Raw genomic sequence first — 17,523 nt, 5'->3', positions numbered from 1 at the left:
CAGGGATATTAGCTTGGTGCTTTGTGACAGCCTGGAGGGGTGGGATAGGGAGAGTGGGAGGGAGGGAGATGCAAGAGGGAAGACATATGGGAACATATGTATATGTATAACTGATTCACTTTGTTATAAAGCAGAAACTAACACACCATTGTAAAGCAATTATACCCCAATAAAGATGTTAAAAAAAAAATAGTTGTAGCAGATACTGGTCAGGGTTACCATGGCTTAGTTGGGCTGCAGAGATCTGACACATGCAGGGAGAGCCTTTGTGCCATAGTCACTTTTGACTGATTCTGCCAGGCCCCTCGAAGGGGTTTTGGCCAGCCAGACATAGCTCATGGTGGATAATTTTGTAAGTTGAGATCTTTCTTGATTCCATGCCCTAGATGGTGGGCCTTGCCCTCTATGTTAAAAGTCCTTGCCTTGTTTCCAGAACTCATTTTGCTCTCTCTCATCTCTGAGTCTTTATACATGTTCTCTCTTCTTCCTGAAATACTTTCCCCAAAGTCTCTCCTCCACATCCCTTCTCTTTGTCACCTAGTAAAATCCCATTTGTCCCTGAATGCTTAGCTTGGATGTCACATCATCTAGGAAGCCTTCCTTCTACCCTCCACCAGCAGGTCCTCTGGTTCCAGCACACCCTGACCTTCCTTTGGGTGCTCACCATGGTATGCATTAACCACATGCTCCCGTTACTCCTTAGGGCTAAGGAGAAACTACCCTTGAAGTCTGGGCAGTCAGAGCCATCTCCTCATGGTTCCCTGAATGCTCAGCACTTTCTCAGAGCCCAACTGATACAAGTGCATTGACATGGACCAAGTTTTGTTCACTCTGAGTACAGGTGTTCCCAGCTAATTTTCCATCTCTCCCAACCCAAAAGTTGGGCCCTTGAAAATGGATTAAAATCTTAAAATAGGGGAAGGACCAAAGGAAAAATAAAGGATACTATAGAAAGAGTTTCAGTCTACTCCACTTCTTAGTAGTTTTAGATATACAATTTATTATCCCCGGACTACAGGAGCCTTGTTTGTTAAATGGGAATAATAATGCCTTAAAATTTCAAAGGTATGAAACTCTTTTGAGCTCCCTTAAGATAGGGATTTGATTCCATGAAGATGTATTATGATCAGTAGGAAGGAGGAGGAATAGTTGGGAACAACCCCAACCTGGCTCTTTTGTGTCCTAGTATTTCTGATGCCTTGTAAGCATGTGAAGGATAGCAAGCAGGTAACAGTTTTAAATCAGTTCACATCTTTTTGGACTTGGACATCTCTCCTTATTGACAAGTATTTGGGGACTAGGGGAAAACTTTGGCCTGGGATTAAAAAGGCAAAAAGCATCTCAGACCCCAAGTAGTTTCTGGCATGTGATACTTTGATGATTTTAAGGTAAACAGATTAGAGAGGATTGCAATCCTCATGAATTATGTAAATTTTGAAATTAAAGGGAAAGTTCTCTAAGCAAAATGTGTTTTGCATTTGATTTAATTAAAATTGTGCAAAGAGGCCTACCAAATGGTGATTCCGAAAGCACAGCCATTTCTCTTTGTCCCTATTTAAACTTCTCTGCTTTTTAAAAATTTCTTGGAAAGAGCATAAAGTTTGGAATGACAAAATCCTAGATATAAATGATCTAGCAAAAAATAAGCTATTGATCAAGTTACTTAACTATTGTAAACCTGGGTGTGGTCATTTTCAAAAAAACAATGATAGGCCAAAGACTTTGACAACTCACTAAAGAAGATATAGCGATGGCAAATAAGCATATGAAAAGATGCTCAATATCATATGTCATTGGGGAAATGCAAATTAAAACAACAATGTGGGGCTTCCCTGGTGGCGCAGTGGTTGAGAGTCCGCCTGCCGATGCAGGGGACACGGGTTCGTGCCCCGGTCCGGGAGGATCTCACATGCCGCGGAGCGGCTGGGCCCGTGAGCCATGGCTGCTGAGCCTGAGCGTCCGGAGCCTGTGCTCCGCGACGGGAGGGGCCACAACAGTGAGAGGCCCGCGTACCGCAAAGAAAAAAAAAAAAAAACAACAATGAGACACCACTACACACCTATTAGAATTGCCAAAATCCAAAACACTTGACAACACCAAATGCTGACAAGGATGTGGAGCAACAGGAACTCTCAATTACTAGTAGGAATGCAAAATGGTATAGCCACTTTGAAAGGCAGTTTGGCAATTTCTTGCAAAATTGAAGATATTCTTATCATATGATCCAGCAATCACACTCTTTGGTATTTACCCAAAGGAGTTAAAAACTTATGTTCACACAAAAACCTACACACAAACGTTTATAGATTTATTTATAATTGTCAAAACTTGGTCCTTCAGTAGGTGAATAGTTAAACTGTGGTACATCCACACAATGGAATATTACTCAGAGCTAAAAAGAAATGACCTATCAAGTCATGAAAAGACATGAGGGAACCTTAAGGGCACATGAAAGAGGCCAACCTGAAAAGGCTAAATACTGTATGATTCCAACTATATAGCATTCTGGAAAAGGCATAACTATGGAGACAGTAAAATGCATAGTGGTTACCAGACGTTGTGAGACAATGGAAGAAGGGATGAATAAGCAGAGCACAGCGGATTTTAGGGCAGTGAAGATACTCTGTGTGATACCATAACAATAGATATATGTCATTATACCTTTGCCAAAACCCATAGAATGTGCAACATTGAGAGTGAACTGTAATGTAAACTATGGACTTTGGGTGAACATGATGTGTAACAAGATTGTAACACACGTACCACTCTAACGGAAGATACTGATAATGAGGGAAGCTACGTATGGATGGGGGCAGGGAGTATATGGGGAAGCTTTATACCTTCCCATCAATTTGCTGTGAACTTCAAATTGCTCTAAAAGAATTAAGTCTTTTAAAAAAATACAATGACAAGGTTTACCTGCTAGGGTTATTGTGAGAATTAAATCAGTTAATATTAACACGGTACCTTAGCACAGCACCTGGAGTATATAGTAGCAGATTGGTATTATAGCATTTCTGCTAAGAAGCATTTCTTTTGTAACACAAAAAACAAACAAACAAAATGAAACAATTGATTTTTTCAAACACATACTAAATTTCAAATCAGACCATGTTCTAGGAGCACAGGCTTCTCTGTAAACTTCTTATCCCTGCTTAAGTTCTTAATATTTTTATTGGAGTTTGCTTTAGGAAATATCAGTGACCAATAAACATGGACTAATCTGATCATGAGAAAGCAAATAATAGCAACCAAATAGTTAAATGTAAAACGTCTTGGAAAAACATGGTGGTGGTGATGTGGTGGTAGCAGTGGTGGTGAGGACAACTCACAAAACCAAAGGAAAGCAAGAGAACCAAATCTTAACAAAGACAAAGAGCAAATCAGCTCTAACACTGTGGGCAGCAGGAACTACATGTCATTGGGAAGAAGCTTGTAGCTGATCATCCAAAAAGCTTAAAAACAAACGCTGTAGCTGAGTGTTTGCACTGTTTAGTATCACATATTAGTATTCTGATTGAATTACTTCGAGGAAGTGATTATCCTCCCACTGGATGGGAACAGCTTTGAGTAATGATTTTCACATTTTATTTCAAAAACATGATAGTCCAAAAATTGGGGGATGAAAACTGTTAGAGGAAATACCTGTTCATAAAAGTTTAATAATCTGCACTTGGGGCTCACTTGGCTAATTTTGAGTGATTAAGAATAATGAAGTCTAAATATTATTTGAAAATGATCACTTTTCCTAGTTACTGGCTTGGAAGATGGATTTGTTTTACTTTAAATATTATTGATTATAAACTTGTCATGGAATTTCCTAGAGGCAAAAATACTAGATGGTATTTTTAAAATTGATTCTGAATAGATGAAGGATATAATCAAATCAGCAATTTAGGGGAAAAAATCAATAAATACCAAAAATGTAGAGAGCCAATTATGTATAGTGTCACTTAGACTGCAGCCTTTGATTTCCGTCCTGTGTTATGCTTGTTAGCACCTGTCTCTGAGATATGCCGGGTGCCTGGGTGTTCTGACACTCAGACACTGTAATAGTTTCCAAGGAGATGTGATAACAAGTTCTGTCAAAGTCACATGGGAGTCAGGCTTCTTAGTAAGCAATGCTGAATCACCTCCTCTATAAGCTGTGCTGTTGCCTTAGTTTTGGGGGGAAAGGCTTGTTATAACAAACTGAATTCATTAAAAAATCGAAAAGGCTTGGTGTCTGGGCTATATTTGATTGAAGGCCTTTCACAAGATGAGGGCAGTCAGCATGTCAGAAGCCAGGCCCCTCTGTACCATCAGTGTCTTCCCACCCATTGGGAGTGTTAGTGCCAAAGGCAATGTTCCCTAAGTAGAATTGTCTTTGCCACAGCTTCAGATCTTCTGAGCCCCTCTTCTTCTTCCAGCCCTGATGTGGCAACCACTTTGTGCAGGCTTCAACCAGCTTTGTGTAGGCTCCAGCTGGCAGCACCCTTGGGCCCTCCCAACTTTGCTACCTTCCCCAGAGCTTCTCTGGAAGTATGGAGAGACAGGGGATAGAAGCTAATGGACATTTGCTACTCCCTTCCATTTCTTGGGTGATTGTAGTTTCCTCAGAATGTCCCATGGCATGGAGCATAATGGTGACTGATTCAATGTCCATCTTTCTATTGACTTTTCTCCTTCCCTGTTTTGCTCCCTTGTCTCTCCTCCTGCTCCCTGAGATCCCTTTCTAAGTCAACTACCTGCACATATGCATCTGTCAGGCTTTGTTTTGGAGAGAACCCAGGCTAAGACAACCCCCAGAATTGTCATCTAAAATAAGTCTACCCATCTTTCTCAGGTCCCTAAACATGGTCAGATTTTTTCCTCATTAGGGCTTTAAAGTTCAGGGAAAGGTTAGAATCATTTTGTTTTCTCACAGATATTCAAACATTTGCACTTACACACAAAATAATACCACTTTCCTATAAATGGCACTTTTTGCTTTCAGAGCTTATCTTATTAAGCATTTAAAGTTGAGTTCTTATTGTTCTGTAATTTTAATACAACCTTCCACTATAATCTTTGGCCCATGTGGCAGATGTCTTGGACAGTTAAGTTGGCTCATGAAACTCATGAATAAGATGGTAAAGCTAAAGTAAGTCAACAGTAACTAGCTTCTCATTACTAGGACATTGGGATCTCATGATTTAGAAGACCAAGCAGGGAGGAAGCTGTGGTTTGTGGGCCAGGATGAGGAAGAGGATCTTGTTAAAGAGATCAGGACCCCATTTATTAGCAGATTTCACTGTTGGTACATTTTGTCTAAGACTTGCTGTCATTTACATTGCAAGGTACTAGCATTGTAAGGTACTAACTGATATACCTACTAAGTGAGTGGCACTGTGCTAGGTCCTATAGGGCAGAGGTCCCGAACCCCCAGTCCCCAACCAGGCTGCACAGCAGGAGGTGAGCGGTGGGCAAGCAAACGAAGCTTCATCTGTGTTTACAGCCGCTCCCCATCACTCGCATAACTGCCTGAGCTCTGCCTCCTACCAGATAAGCGGCAGCATTAGATTCTCATAGGAGCGTGAACCCTACTGTGAACTGCACCTGCAAAGGATCTAGGTTGCATGCTCCTTATGAGAATCTAATGCCTGATGATCTGAGGTGGAGCTGAGGTGGTGATGTTAGCACTGGGGAGCGGCTGCAAATACAGATTATCATTAGCAGAGAGATTTGACTGCACAGAGATCATAATAAATCAATTGCTTGCAAACTCATATCAAAACCTTATCAGTGAGTGGCAAGTGAAAACAAGCTTAGGGCTCCCACTGATTCTGAATTATGGTGAGTTGTATAATTATTTCATTATATTTTACAATGTAATCATAGTAGAAATAAAGTGCACAATAAATGTAAGGCACTTGAATCATCCCGAAACCATCCTCCACCCCCCACCCCCCACCCCCGGTCCGTGGAAAAATTGTCTTCCATGAAACCGGTGCCTGGTGCCAAAAAGGCTGGGGACCGCTGCTATAGGGGTAGAAACATAATGAATGTTCTCAGAGAACTTGTGATTGAGTTGAGAAAAAGTAATTAGGAAACAAGTTTTGATAATAAACAGAATCAAATCCTACACTACTTGGTAGAGAGAATGAATTCTCTATGAATTAATAATAAGGATACAATGAGTGAGGGTAGAATTTTGCCCAGGAAAAATTTGCAGAATTATGCATTGTCAGGAAATGGCTAAGTTTTCCTGGCAGAAGGGTAAAGGAGGTTATTCTAGGCAGTGAGAAAAGCATGAACAATGATATGAAAAATCATCCATTTGGCCATTTACACTCACTTTGTGCTAAGCACCCTACCTGGTTCTGGGAATATAATGATAAATGAGACACACTCAGTCCCCACACCCTGGAGCTTGAAGCCTTATGGGATTCATGAATAAGCTTGATCTTCAAAATGAGCGAAAGTATCATGTGGCTCTGAGGAGTCCCTTGAAAGATAGAATAAAAGGGATGTTGCTAATTTTATGAGAAAAAAAATTTATAAATTTTTATTTCTTAGATATAAAATGTGTCAAAAGAGGATAAAAGTTACCTTTTATCACTAGCTTATATTTCAAACTCTGTAGTATATATTTCTTTCTCTGAAGAACTAAGAAGTTTAATTAGCAGACAGCTGTCTCTTTGATCAATAGTCTTTATTTTTTTCTTTCTAGAAAAATAAATGAGGACAACATTATATTTTGATATTCAAGGTTTCTCATTTTTTGCTTTCCTCATCAGGGCTTCAACAGATGCATATTTCTAGCTATTAATAAAAGCCCTTTTCAGTAAAAGCCTGGCTTTAGGTTTTAGATAAGTAGCAGTTTAGGAGATTCTCAAGTAAATTTATGCTCAAATTCTCTCAGATTACTATAATTTTTCAACATGTCCTTTCAAATTGGAGATAAAGTAAAGCAATCAGATATAAAATGATGAAGATTACTTATAGATGTCATAGATTTTTAATTTTTTTCTTTTTATGTATTGAACCAGACTTTGAACAAATACTGGAGACCTAATGGGGTATCATTGGAAATAGCATCCAAAAGCAACCTCTTCTCAGTGGAAGACTTAGTGGGAAATCCATCCTGCCTCCTAAAATGCCTGCATTGTTATTGCTCCATATTATATATTTTATATACTTCAAAGATAGGAGAGAAGCACAGAACTGACCTGGTAGTTGTTTTGTTGTGATGAATACTGTTTCTTTTTGAAGAACAGAGAGAAGTAATTCATGTGGCTTGTGGCTTCCTGACTCCTGATTACAAAATGGAGAGTGCCATCTGTGTGGGAAAGGAAATTGATTTAAAAGCAGTCAGTGGCCATATCTAACATAAGTTGGATGAATAAAATGAAAAGAGGCTCTGACAAGGTCAAATACATTTTTAAAAAATTGACGGGATGAAGGTCTTGGAGAAACTTCATTTTGATCTGCTCAGTACAGGAACTGTCACCTCAGTCTTTGTCCTTTCATCAATTAGTCTCATTCTCTGGTTCACAAACTGGTCATAAAAAGGAGTGAGAATTGTCTCCGAGTTCAGTTTAACCTTTACCGAGGGTCTGCTATATTCCAGGCACTCTGCAATTAAAAAAGACATAAATGCATCGATTTATTCATTTGAAAGTGTTTGTTGAGCATAGCTAAGTGGCTGGTCCCTGGAGATGCAGTCATGAAAAAGACAAAGTCCCTTTGGAGCTGAGATTAGTCAGGGGACCCAACTACAAAAGTTTACAGACATGTACATGATAGACTTTCAGGCATGGTCCTGATTCTTGAGAATCTGATCAGCTAATGGGGGAAGTCAATACATATAGGAAGAGGGAAAACCAGCCTGAAATAGCGTGAGCCAGAAGGCCAAGAGTCTGTGGTCAGGTGCTATTTCAAATTCACCTTAGCTTACAATTTTATCTCTTTTGGTTTTTGGACTATCTACTTGCAATCCAGTGACATCCTGTATATCCTTTCATTGTAGAGGCATTTTACAAGAGGTCTCCTTTTGTGATTTGATTATTATTATATAGTCCAAGTCAAGATTCTTACAATTTCTATACTTTGGTGCTGAGCATTGGTTAGAAATATAGTGAACCAAACAAAGTCTTGGTATGAAGATGTCAAAAGAGCCTCAATTCCTCTAGAGATTTTTCCAGTACTAATAGGTTGATGGCATCTATTCCAAGATGCTAGAAACTCACAAATGCAAAGATAAGATCACCTGATAAGACCTCTGAGCCCACGCACATCCGAATGAGGGCCACACTTGCAAACTTGATCTTTCCATCTCCCCAAATAAAGCTATCCTTGCCCCTAGGCAACCAACTCTGACTATACTCCCTCCTCTTCTTTTCTGGCAGGGAGTGGGGAAAGGGGTACGGTGAAACAGGCAAGAGAGTCCACTTTGTTATACCTATATCAAAGTTGACTCCTTTGATCTGAGCCAAAGACCTCCCATTGACTCCTTCCACACGTCCGTGTGCACACTGAATTCTGTAAAGCTTCCTCCTAGTCTGCAGGTCAGCTGGGCTCCACCCTACTTCATAAAAAAAAAAAAAAAAGGAAAGAAAAAAACGGAAAATTGGGGGAGAGGAGAAGCTACATTTGAAAGAAAATCTGCAAAATATTTACTAATACAATCCTAAAAGCATGTCTTCTCTAATAAGTCAGTATATAAAAGAGATGGTTTGGTCTACTCCGTCTCTTTTTCTTTCTCTTGTACTCTCTCCCCATGATTTTCTGAATGAATGCTCAATTACTTTATTAATTGTGGCACCAGCATGTTTTTTATCATTTTAAAATCAACTCTCCTGAGAGAACTGCACACTCAACTCAACTGAGAGAGCTAACATGCTGTGTGTCACCAAATAGAGGGAAGACTTTACACACACTAATAAGCTTAACCTCAGTGAGCAGAAGCCTGGTCCGGGCTGGTGGTCCAGCACTAACTTACTCTCATAGCCCATCCCTCGCCCAGTGAAGTGGCCACATGGAGTGTGGTGGCATGTATAAGAGATATTTGGCTTCTTTTGTTAATGTGAAAATTGTTTATTTTTAGGAAAATAGTAAAATATTTTGTAAGATGCTATTTTGAAAAAGAAAACAGATCCTTTTTAAAGTGAGCAATTATGGACTGGTAACAAAATCAAGCATAGGGTTTCCATCTAGATCACAAGGTGCTTTGACAGAGATGCAGCTGGAGCAGGTCTTGTCTCTTCTGAGGGTTGCTGGACAAATCCAAAGTCTGTGTTTGGGTTACTGAGGATAAGTACACAAGAAGAAAGAAATAGCCTATTTAAGAAAGAAAGTACGAAGCTGGTCTCGTGTACTGATTAATGGCAATTTGAAACACGGCAAACTTTTTGGACTTTTTAATTTATTCGTTTGGCATTTATTTTTGATACCTATTCTGTGCTAGGGAGTATGCTGGCAAATACAGTGATGGAAAAAAACATGCTCTGTCCCCCCTTATCTTTCAATACAGAAACTAAGCTTAATTAAGACATCTTCTGCCTAGTTACAGCATTAGAAAATATGTCATCAGGCCATCTGCAAAGACCTGTGCTGAGGATGGCAGGCAGTATATAGCCCTCTCTCCCTCCAAAGCTACAACCCCTCTGCTTGCATTTGTCTTAAAGTAGGGAGGCACAGGCAGGTGTAGTGGTGGATAAGTAAGGTTGATCCTCATCCTAATAATTATGCCTGAACTTTAAATGGTGGAAAAGCTGCTGGGATATATGAACTCACCGAGAAATTCATTATAGATACTAACTGGCAATAGCGTTGAGGGATTGAGCACTGCTGATGCTATGTTGATACCATCTCCATGGCCCATGTCATAAAAGTTAACAAAACTTTACAATGTATAATTTCCTTTCTTAAATGTTATCTATGATACTGAAAAATCACAAATGCCTGAGAAGTTGGTATCACAATCCATTTCCTAAATGAGGAGAATGGACCTTGTTCCAATAAGGCCACTTGTTAATAGAAGAGCTAGACCAAGACTTCGGTGATACCCTTGGGTTCTGTCCACTATAGCATGTGACCCTTTGAGTATTAGTAAATTACTTGCAAATGCAACTGTTTACCTACCTAGGTATCTCCATGGTGCCTGAGCAGTAAGAACATTTTACTGGTAGCCTGAGAATCTCTTGAGAAAGTTTATAATGAAGATGTGAGAACAATTCTGCTAAGGTGGAAATTAGATTTCAACAGTGATATTCAAGATTACCATATCATTCACTACTGCAAAGTGATAAAGTATAAAATGAAGTGGCAGGGAAATTATTTTCAAACCTTGCCATTTGCTTAAGCTACAGGAATATTTGTTGATAGTAAATTTAACATATTAAACATAGGATTCATTTTTCCCTTTGAAATGAAAGCTTCTTTTTGAGGACAAAATGCTGAGATTTGTGGCTGAAAATAAATGGATTTTCTCATAGTTGTAACTCTTTGGTTACGTCAGCTAGGAACTGGGGAGGTCCCAAGGTGAATGAAATGTAATTTGCAGAAGCATCAACCGTGACATTTCCCATAATTCCCAATGTGATGCTGCCATTCCCCCCTTATTTATGCAGCACCCCTGTGTGTGCAGCCCTCTACTTGTGCTTTAAATACATTCATTCTCTCATATAAGCCATACAATAATCCTGCCAGAGGGGTTAGGTCATATGCCTGTGGCCGCAGAGCTAGTAAGTGGGAGAGTGAGGATTGACACCAGGCACCATGTGTCAACAAATCCTTTAATACCAGCATTTTTAAAACTTTATCCTTTAGAGGTGTCCTGGGGCACTGGAGGGTCTAGTAGGGACAGGGTCAAAGCTTTTCATCTCTGTTTCTTACAGATCATTCCCTGTCTTTATTTCTTTTATATAGGATGGGTTTCCTCAGGTTTAGAGCTCACAAAATTTACAGCACAACTCAGATACACCAAGAAAATGCAGTTTCTTTGTTTGGTCTATAGCTAATCATGTCACCATTAACAGGCCTCATCTGATGGCAAGGAAAAGAAAGTTAACTAAGTGTCAAGAGGGTTTTAAGCTTAGTTCAATCTAAACAGTTGAGTGCTTTTTCAAAAGGTGCAGTGTTTCAGAGAGCCACCTTGGCCCCCAATCCCTTTCCATCCTCAGAAGGCTTCTGGGTTCCAGGCAAGGGTGTGACTTTTCTGTCCACATCCAGTACCATGCTCCTGGCTGCCTGGGTACAAAGCACCCAGATGCTCTCCAATATTGAAGAAGCTTGGGGTCTATTCTTTTAGTTACAGCACGTTCCTGGCAAAGCTCCCTAGCTGAAATGGGCTCCTTCTCATGTTACAGCTCTTCTGAGGTCTGGCTGTGATTCTCATTTGTTACTAGGCCAAGCAGCAAGCTCTACAGTCTTTATTAACTAGGAGGCACCTCATGCCCAGGAAGAGGACCCCCTCTGGCTAAACAGGCTGCTTCTACCAAGTTAGGAAATAAGAATTTCTCTGCTGGTCTTAACAAATCTATTCTCAGAAAAGTTGTGAACTGAAGATCTAATTATGCATAAAATAGGAATGACTGCTTATTCTCACTCAACAGACAAGTGTTTTAACTGTATTCATAGTTGACATGAAAAAAAAATTGCAGTATGTTAGTACTGGAAAGTGCCTTAAAGGCCATTCACACTCTTCCTTCCCTTCTTACAGGGTAAAGAACCTGAGGCCCAGAGATGAAATGGTTGGCTAAGCCCCCCACTCCACCTGCCCATTGATTATAAACCCACATCAGTCAGAATGGCTGCATCCTGTCCCCCATACCTGGGCATGAACGTTATATGCACATCACACTTTGACAAATTTAACCTGTCAGAGAAAACAGCTGCAATTGTTTTGGCATATACCATTTTTCTGTGAAATCCTTTGAGCCCAAGATCAACTACATTTCTCTTTAAATGATGTGTCCTTAAGTTTCTTAACTATTTGGAGGGAGTCTGAGGGACCAAGGTTAGGAAGGAAGCGGATGTGCACAAACCAATTCAGAGATTTTTTTCAGTTCTTTATCTCTACTCACTGTAGCTTCAAAATAATGCCACCTTTGGGGAGCACAATGAAAGATTTTCAGCAGAAAATGTATTCAGTAATGAGAAACATAAAATAAAAAAAAAACACTCCATGAATACTAATGTGTTGCCTAAATATTGTATCTTTGATTTTCCACTCAGTGAATTATCCAAAATAGAATGTAAAAGTAATTATTTTGGGAATGAGATACCATGCCTAAGGGTGGGGAGGATAGAGGGGCTTTAAAAATGACATGAAATGGCTATAAAAAATAGGGAAATGTTCTAGAAAAAGTGCTTTTTCCCCTGCAGTGCAGACGATTGCTCCTGGGTTCCTATGGAACAGAGCCTGAGGCAAATTTGATGAGCTGCCACTTTGTGCAGGAGAGTAACCCACCTGTGGGTGAACAGGAGAGGGAGATGGATCCCAGTGGGGCGAGTGAGGGCACTTTGGGAAGCTTGTGTGTTGTTCTTTTATTCTCCAGATGCACATACTTGCCTGGCTCTCACAACCATATGATTCTTCAATGACTTGTGTTGGTTCCAAGGCCACAAAGTCAGAGGTCTCTAATTCCATGCTGTCACTCATCAGAAACCACCCCTCCAGGCATCAGCAACCCCTCCTTTTCCTGGGTTGGGTCACCTGCCTTACCAGGCAGCCCAGGGAAAGCTCTAGCAGCAGCGACCTATTCCAGTGATATTCAGATGGTCCCTGACTTACCATGATTTAAGCTACGACTTTTCATCTTGATGACGGTGGGAAAGCGATACGCATTCAATAGAAACCATACTTTGCATTTTCTTCTTTTCCCGGGGCTAACAATATGCAGTAGGATCCTTTCTCATGATGCTGGGCAGCGGCCTTGAGACACAGATCCTAGTCAGCCACACAATCAGGAGGGGAAACAACTGATACACTTACAACTATTCTGTTTTTCACTTTCAGTACAATATTCAACAAATTGCATGAGATATTTAATGCTTTATTATAATATAGGCTTTATGTTAGATGATTTTGCCCAACCGTAGGCTAATGTAAGTGTTCTCAGCATGTTTGAGGTAGGCGAGCCTAAGCTATGGTGTTTGGTAACTTAAGTGTATTAAATGCAGTTCTGACTTATGATATTTTCAGCAATGGGTTTAGCAGGAAATAACACATTGAGGAAGATCTGTAGAGGTGTGAGGGTCCCTCACTCGAGACTAATATAGGGTGAATTATGTTGCTCTCAAATGTTGAAGTCCTACCCCCAATACCTCAGAACCTGACCTTATTTGTAAGGAACGTTGTTGTGGATGTGACTAGTTAAGATAAGGTCATACTAGAGCAGGGCGGGTCCCTAATCCAATATGACTGGTGCCCTTATAAAAAGGGGAAATTTGGACACAGACATGCAAAGGTGGAAGACTATATGAAGAGACACAATGAGAACACCACCTACAAGCCAAGGAAAAAATGTCCGAGCCTCATGGAAGCTAGGGAAGAGGCATGGAACAGATTTTTCCTCACAGCCCTCAGGAGGAATCAACCTTGCTGGCATTTCGATCTCAGACTTCCAGCCCTCAGAATTGTGAGACAATATACTTCTGTTGTGTAAGCCACCCAGTCTGTGGTACTTTGATAGGAAATTGATACAGGGAACTTCTTTCCGCCTCCTACCACTCATCATTCCTCCCCTAGCCTTCCTCTAATCTTCCCTTTAAAAATTTGACTGTCCTCCATTGAGCTTCATTTGTGCTGTACCAAGGCCTTGCCCCTCTCCCAGGGGTATCTGCTTTGAAATCTACGTGATTGTGGAACATAACATTTTGTTCCTGTTTGGGGAAGCAGTAAATCACAGAAGTCAAAAGCATAGGTTTGGCAGTCAGAAAGAACAGTGTTTAACCTCTCACTCACTGTACAACTTTGAGAAAGTTAAAGAACCAAGAACTTCTGGTCTGTTAAATGGGGGGCTAATGTTCCTTACTTTGTAGGATTAAGTGAGATTGTAAAAGTAAAGCACTTAGGACAATTCCTTACATCTAAGCACCTCAATTCATTAAAGCTATTAATAATAGTAGCTATTAGGGGAACTTCAGGCATCAAGGAGCAGGGGTAGAGGAGTGTTCATGGAGCCTTGTCAGCTTTCTGAAATTAGACTAGACAGTTGCCTACTCAGTTATGTAACACTGGAATCACATGCATAGTCCCCATTAAGCCAAATAGCAACATGACCGCTATATGTCTCAGAGAGTCTAAGAAAATTTAAGATTTTAACTTTGAAATAAAAGGGTTTGATAAACCACAAGATATAAGTGATACTCAAGAATGAGGTAATGCCCCCTGCATCTTCCAGAAGGAAGGAGAAGTCAACAAATATAGGTCAAGTACTTAGAGTCCCTGACACCCAACACTGAGATCAGAAGACACCACCTCCCTTCTAGTTACCTAGGCAACTAAACCAGTGTCTTAGTCTCTCTGAGCTTCAGATTCCTTACCTGTAAGTTGTCATCAAGGATGACATGGTTTTTCACATATATTTTCCTGCCCCTCTCTGGAGATGTTTATAACTCCCCACCCCAACAAATTCAAACTTATTCCCATGACTTGCTTTGACCAACAAAGGGGAGTGGTCATGACAGCTATGCTCTCAGACCTTTCCTCACCTTTATTATCATGAAAACAGGTGTTGTGATGGAGTCTCTGTTGGACTAGTCCTGAGTGTCTATGATAACCAATTCGTCTTTGTGGTCTGGGATGGGTATAGACCATAAGCAATAAACTAACGTAGCTGCATCAAGACATTGAGGATTGGGCTTGTTGGCTTCCACAGCATAACCTAGCTCCCAGGACTGATGCAGGCGGGAAGTCAGACATCTGCAGCAAGGGCTTTGATGAGGAGCTTTGCAAGTACTAAGTGCCCTGCAGTTACAGGACAATACTTGAGGAAAAAGGAGCTTTAATTTCTATGACTTACTCCCTACTCCCACCAAAAAATTAAGTGTGATTAATAACTGAATACTAGTGGAGGGGAAAAAACCCCACTGATCAGCCAAACTTCTTTCTGTCAGAGCAGATAGAGGAAAGAAGTAGAGATAAAGCAGAATTATTCACAACTGATTTAAAACGAAGCACCTCAGAAGCTTGCTTAAATTGTGCTGTCCTCCCGCCCACTGTCTTAAGCCTATACCTTTTGATTTTGCTTTTTCTGCATATTTGAAATGTCTAAAATGGCTCTTGAAAATCATACTTCTCTTTATATTTGAAAGGAAACCCACCAAAGTGGGTTATGAAGTCATAATGTTCTAGGCCAAAAAAGAAAAAAGAGAAGGAAGGAAGGAAGGAAGGAAGGAAAGGAGGGAAGGAAGGAAGGAGTGGGGGGGGAGAAAAATTTTAAAACACAGGAATCAGTTACAGATCTTCTTAACTTACAGTGGGGTTACTTCTTGATAAACCCATCATAAATTGAAAATATCGTAAGTCAAAAATGCATTCACTACATCTAATCCACTGAGTATCATAGCTTGGCCTAGCCTACCTTAAACGTGCTGAGAGCACTTACATTAGCCTACAGTTAAATATCTCATGTAATTTATTGAATATTGTACTGAAAGTGAAAAAACAGAATGGTTGTAGGGATCCAGAATGACTGTAGGTGTATTGGTTGCTTCCCGTGGTGATCACGTGGCTGACTGGGAGCTGTGGCTCGCTGCTGCTGCTCCCAACATAAGAGAGGATCACACCACATACCACTAGTCCAGGAAAATTACAAAATTCAAAATTCGAAGCATGGTTTCTACTGAATGTTTATCACTTTCACACCATCATAAAGTGGAAAAATCGTGAGTTGAACCATGGTAAGTCAGAGACCACCATCTGTATTTAGAAGGTACTCATTTGTTCACCTCAAAGTTCATTATATGTACCATTTATTGTATAAAAAGAGTAACATGGGTTTTTTTATCCATGCGGTCAATTCACCAATGATCTTAGAGGAAACTTTCATTTTTTTGTCCTCTACGTAGAAAGGGTCAGTATGGGCCATTAAAGGAAAAAACATATATAAGTCCCAAACACAGCTGACCTAGTACTTCACTTTTATTTTTATATTTTAATAAGTGAATGCACAATATTCTGGTAATTCACTTCAACTAGACTAATGAAATAACACAGAAGAGTTCACCCAGAAGTATCTCACTTCCTCATCCTACACACTACTTAGTTCTTCCCTGATCCTCTCCAGAGGAACAATATTAACTCACAGATCTTTTTTTTTCTCAGTCTCTGAAAGGAGAGAATTTCCTTTTATCTTTTGAAAAATGTCTTCTATTTGACTTGTACCTTGCTAAGAACAAGGTACCATTTGTTCTAAAATAGAGGTGACTTCAAGTCTCCTTTCCTTCTAATTTCTGCTAAGTTATAGTTTGAAATTAAAAGGAAATAAATGGTAATAATGTTAACCAAGAAGGCTGCTATTACAGGGAAACTGAGCAGGAGAGGCCTGGGGTGAAAATGTTGAAGGAATCGTAGCTCAGAGGTGGTCTGTTTTAGGACATCAGTCAGTCCTGGCCAGAGCATTTAGAAATGTGCTGCCCTCTGAGCGAATATGCAAGGACTTTTGGGGAAGTGTGGGACATTATTTTGATTTGGGTTCCTGGGCCACTGTCATTTGTATCAAATTACTTCTTTTGAGGGGCTACCCTTCCTGACCCAGACATGAAAGATGTCTCTTCCTTACTTAAATCTGAATGCAAAATTGAGAATTGAAAAAAAAAAAAAAAAGATGAGAATTGGCCTACATCTTACAAGTGGGAAAAGAACACTTGGACACAAGTAAACAACTAACAGGGAGTTTCTCCTCTTGGAAATCCTGAATAAAAAGCAAGGATAACACTTCTTTCAAGCAGCCTCCAGAAAGTACACCTGAAAAACTTGAATAAGAAGGCAAAAAAAAAAAAAAAAAAAAGGGCCATCCAAAGAGAAAAAGACAAGCCACAGACTGGGAGAAAATATTTGCAAAAGACAAATCTGACAAAAGACTGTTACCCAAAATATACAAAGAACACAAAAGATGAAATAAAAACATGAACAAACCAATTTAAAAATAGGCAAAAGATCTAAACACACACCTTACCAAAGAAGATATAAACATGGCAAACAAGCATATAAAAATATGCTCAATAACATGTGTCACCAGAGGAATGCAAATTAAAACAACAATGAGATACCCCTACACAGCGGTTAGAATAACCAAATTCAAAACACTGACAGCATCAAATGCTGATGAGGATGGGAAGCAACAGGAACTCATTAATTGCTATAGGAATGCAAAATGGTACACCCACTTTGAAAATTTGATAGTGGCTTACAAAACTAAATATACTCTTACCATATGATCCAGCAATCACGCTCCTTGGTATTTACCCAAAGGAGTTAAAAACTTATGTCCACACAAAAACTTGCACACCAAAGTTTATAGCAGTTTTATTTATAATTGCCAAAAGCTGGAA

Source organism: Neophocaena asiaeorientalis, unplaced genomic scaffold (genome assembly GCF_003031525.2).
Source record: "Neophocaena asiaeorientalis asiaeorientalis breed wild unplaced genomic scaffold, Neophocaena_asiaeorientalis_V1.1 scaffold21, whole genome shotgun sequence".
NCBI classification, from domain to species: domain Eukaryota; kingdom Metazoa; phylum Chordata; class Mammalia; order Artiodactyla; family Phocoenidae; genus Neophocaena; species Neophocaena asiaeorientalis.
This window is presented reverse-complemented; position numbering follows the sequence as displayed.